Raw genomic sequence first — 4,895 nt, forward strand, 5'->3', positions numbered from 1 at the left:
CCACCTCACAACTGGGATTGGTGATGGAGTGGAAGGTATCGTAGGAGTTGTACGGTAGTCAAAAACTCCGGTTATATAATACCACCGAGATACCTCTATAATTTAGCTGATTGGAAAACTTACCAACGGGTATTAGATGAATCTGTTATGCGACATATGGGACAAATCACATTGGAACGCGTAACTCAATGGATCCTTGACGCTGCCGGTGCTACGATAGCTAAAACAAAAGAACGGTCACTAAAACACTCTGTTCCATGGTGGAATAACTGTGTACAGGAAGCAATTAATCATAAAAAGAAGCTACTTAACAAATTTAAAAAACGCCTACTATGGACAACATGGTAGCGTTTAAGCAAGCTCGAGCATTAGCAAGGAGAGTTAGTAGTTCTACAAAGCAAGAAAAAATCGTGAGAAAATTATGTATCGTCAATAGAGTTCAATACTAATATTAGTGAGGCATGGAGGAAGGTCCAAGCGGTCATAAATAAAAGAAACGTTAGTACCATACCACAACACTATAACGGATGATAAAAATACTATTATTAACATGATTGCTGAACAATTTGCGTCAGTGAGTAGAACATACAACTACAAACCGGATTTTGCGAAAAAATCAAAGAAATTCATTCTCCAAATTTTGCAACGCAAGAAATCCTCGAGTATAACTTACTGTTTGCCTTGAGTGAACTAATAGTATATTTCATAATGAGTGTCGAAAGTGACTGATATCATGCGAGTGCCGTTAGACAAACGAGGCGAAGCCGAGTTTGGCTAATAAGCACGAGCATGATAGTCACTTTCAACACGAGTCGTGAACACTATTTTTTAGACAACTTGAACAATAAAAGCTTTCACTAGTATCCCTAATATTTCAAGAATATGTTACGCCATTTTTTTTAATTTTACTGTGTTGGTTGGGTACGACCGCGGGTTGCTATGGATTGTTAATTGTTTTGTTTTGCTAGTTCTGTCATACAGTGCAGCGATTATTACTAAAACGAATTTTAAGTGGTGCGTAAAATGGAGAGCGATAAAGAAAACGATGTTTTACAACTCACACCACCATCAGTAGTTGAAGCGGCCAGCGAGAATACTTTGGTGTTGCTCCAAACGAAATCGCGACTGCGTTACAAATTTATGGAATGGCGCAAGATATATCCCAAGTGAAATCGTCATTTTCGAAAAACGTTTTGCTGGCGTATTTTGGCGAATTGTGTCCTTTAATTTGCATAATGAACCGAAATCAATTTATATGTAATTGATTATTTGACAATCCAGTAAAGCTTCCATCAAACTGAATTTCTAGCTGACTTACGAAAACAACCTCACTACCTCTTATCACGCACCGTGCATGATAAATTTCATATCCACATCAGTATGTTCAATTGTTAACTTTCTAAGGTAGGCTACAATATTGATATGTGTCATTTTCGAATCAAGTCGTCTAAAATAGTTATTTACATTATTAGTGCGGGAACAGTTATTTTGAAGATGAGCGCGAAGTTTGGCGGCGCGAGTGCGCAACGCGCACGAGCGACGCATCTCGCGCGAATCAAGCAAATACTGTTCACGCACGTAACATGTATTCTATTTTTTGCACGGATTAGTTAAATCGAATGTATATAAATTCAAATCCTTTTCGCGAGATTTTTGCGACATTATAATTCTTTTGAAAAAATCAAGTCCTCTATGCCGATAAAGTAGAAATTTAAAATGTCAATTTATTGTTCAAAACTTCTGGTTTACGCTTATTTTTGCCCGTGGACTACAGGGAATGATGTAAATGCTTTTTTCTACTACTACCTTAGAATCACGTCATACTTGCTTCTTTTTTAACAACAGAATCTCGCCTATTCTCTGCTAGTGAAGTGGAATAATTTCATTCTAGCTCTTGTGATGGAATGAGCACATGTGGCGACATCTAAAACAGGACATCCTAAACCACAATTCTTAAACTGTCAAAATTTTAATTACGCTTGCGCCAGATATTAAATTTTAAGGACCGGTAGCGCGAAAATGAATAGCAGTGGCCAGTGAGGATTTAATGGAACTTTCAAATACTCCCCCGGAAATCACCGTGGAAGCAGAACACGCAAAAAAATTTACTTCCCGACAAACTAAAAGTGTACGAACATACATACAGCAAATTTTTGGAGTGGAGGACAAGAAAAAAACCAACTCATTTTCAGAGAACGTAGTGCTTACTTTAGCAAACTATCACAGTAAATTAAAGCATCCACATTGTGGAAAACGTATTCCATGCTGTGCTCTACGATACTTTTGAACAATAATGTAGATATAAGCAGCTATGCTAAGTTGCAGGCCTTGTTAAAAATGCAATCCAGCGGCTATTTCCCTAAAAAGTCAAAAATTCTATCAACGAGCAAAGTAAAAATGTTTATTCAAAAAGCACCCCCGACAGTTCATATCTACTATAACATTACACGTTCAAATCGTTACTCGTTACATCATATTTATTTTACATTTGCAGGTTGCTCTTATAGTTGGCATTAGTGGTGCTTGTCGTAAGCACGAATTGTGGAACATAAAAATCGGTGGACTTAGGTGGAACTGTAATTAGAATACCCAATACGAAAACTAATGTACAACGAAAGTTTACAATTACGAGGAACCCGTACGTTGGTATACCTACAACCAAACATCAAGTTGCATATTCTACAATGAATTAATGTACCTCACTGCACTATACAAAAAGAACATCCATATCAAAACAGTTAACGTTGTTGGTCATCCAGAACACATTTCCTCCAGGAAGTTTTAAAACTAACCTAAAATATAATGCTCACTAAAATGTTACCTACACTCGTAGATACCTTACATACAAATTTTTCGAGTAGTGCTATGATGTTTATTTCTAATTTGCATCCATAACGTCCTCTTTGTAGCATTTTGTATTTGAATTTATACACATCATGAATTACATTCCGGTCGCAATCTCGAATACGTTTATCGCTTATGGTTATGTTTATCTAAATCTAAATGATCCACGCCGATACACTGCGCAGGACAGGGCACATTCAATAATTAATGTGCACATTTGTAAATAATATCACAGAAAAGTTAGTTTTCCTTTTCTGGGATAATATTGAGGGAAGAGAAATTGTCGAGGAATTTGTTTATACAGCCATTTAGACAAATATCTGTCAAATATGCCACAGTGATCTGTTATACCAACCCACCGTACATAGACGTCCATACTAATGTGTGAATTGTCTATAGTTAACCCTGCTTGTTTTACATATTTTGCAAAAATTCGTCGTAGTAGTAGAAAAAATTATGTCTATTACTTGTAAGGAATAGGTATTCAACGCTCGTGGAACCGTCACACTCGCCTTCGGCTCGTGTGACGAACTTTCCACTCGCGCGGAATACACTCTATTCCATACTCGTTATAGAATATACTATTATCTACTTTGCGTTACTAATCGACTCATTATTATATCAAAAACAGTTTAATTATGAAGGCTATTATTAACGTGTTTTTGGTGATTTTTATTTGTTGTATATTGGTAACATCCGTCGCGGCACAGAATATGTCAATGTCAAACGTCAGTGATTGAGGTTAAATTGTATGTTTTGATACTGAATTATTGAACTTTTGTGTAAGTTTAATAGTAAAGAAGACTTTCCTAGTCATATAAATCAGTGTATGTAAGTGATCCACAATAATGGTAAAGAAATACCTAATATTTGGCAATTTTAGTGTGTTTATTACTTAGAAATAAAGAATGCAGGTACTTGTGGGAAAGTGGATTCTTCGGTTACATGGCACCAGTAAGTAAATGCAATTATCTGCAATTCATTTATGCCATACTTGCTTTTAGATTCCCAAGTAAAAAAGTAACAAGAATGGTGGCTGCAAGCATGTGAACTATTGGAATTCGAGGATGTAAAAAGAAGGCTGTGTTCTCGTCATTTTAACCGTTATGAGTGCATCGATTTGGATGCACGCAAGCACGATGGGGGTCACTTAACACCTAAAAGATTTCCAACTCTACAATGTTACTTTCATTTTAAAATCAGTAAATGTCTTTAATTTAATTGTGTTGCTTTGAACATTAGTAATGTACCACTTTGTATTATAGCTGATGCGAACTTATCCGATTTCATGTTATATTCAAGGTATAATCCCTATAGTTATATTATTTCAATTGCAATTTAAGTTTCTAAATCGTTACAAGGTTTCCCATCGAGGTTGAAGGGTGTAACCGTAAACAAACTCGGCTGAGGAAGCTTGAAAGTTCTCCGTGAAAATGCTACAGATTCCAAGCAGAACGATAGGGAGCACCTCGAGCCAGGACGCATTGGGCTGCACACGAACATTGCTTTGAGTTAGCAATTAATTTGTTCCACTAGGCCTTTGGCTGCTGAGTGGTAACTGCAGGTGTGGAATCATTGCCGAAAACAATGTTGAGGGTACAAAAAACGTCCCTGATAGGTGATGGGAATTTAACCGTGATAGCCAACAGGTGACAACAGCTTCAGCCACTTCCTCTGTGGTTATGAGTTTGAGAGGATAGTCCTTGGCCATCAAATATACTTACCCAGAGCCATCAGATCAGACAGTAGGATAGTCCGGTAGGTGGAATACGGTCAATGTGAAAACCTGCATGAAACGAATAGAAGTCTGGGTGAAGTGTACGAATGGTGCGTGGTTGTGTTTACATACGGTAATGTGTTCCATTTCAAAAAAATTACATCCAAATTAAATGACAGATTATTTGAATTTGTTTCACTGCTACTAGATCAGTGTTACTTTGAACATACAGGGTTATCAACTGTCACAAAAGTCCCTAGTTTAATACGGTAAATTCAGCAGCCGAAATTCCAAGAATTCAGTAAAGCAAAGTAGATAAAATAGTATATTACAC

General features: G+C 36.8%; 1 long non-coding RNA gene across 2 annotated transcripts; it reads right to left on the minus strand.

The window, feature by feature from the left end:
• Window positions 1-1,795: 1,795 nt before the first annotated feature.
• Window positions 1,796-3,031, minus strand: LOC116164242. Of its 2 annotated transcripts, none has more exons than XR_004143844.1 (3): window positions 2,843-3,031; window positions 2,209-2,792; window positions 1,796-1,924 (listed from the first exon to the last, which is right to left on the minus strand). It is a non-coding gene; the product is annotated as an uncharacterized LOC116164242 (long non-coding RNA). The 2 variants fall into 2 exon arrangements; XR_004143845.1 differs by having other exon boundaries at window positions 1,820-1,924; window positions 1,978-2,792.
• Window positions 3,032-4,895: the final 1,864 nt, after the last annotated feature.

Source organism: Photinus pyralis, unplaced genomic scaffold (genome assembly GCF_008802855.1).
Source record: "Photinus pyralis isolate 1611_PpyrPB1 unplaced genomic scaffold, Ppyr1.3 Ppyr1.4_LG2, whole genome shotgun sequence".
NCBI lineage: Eukaryota > Metazoa > Arthropoda > Insecta > Coleoptera > Lampyridae > Photinus > Photinus pyralis.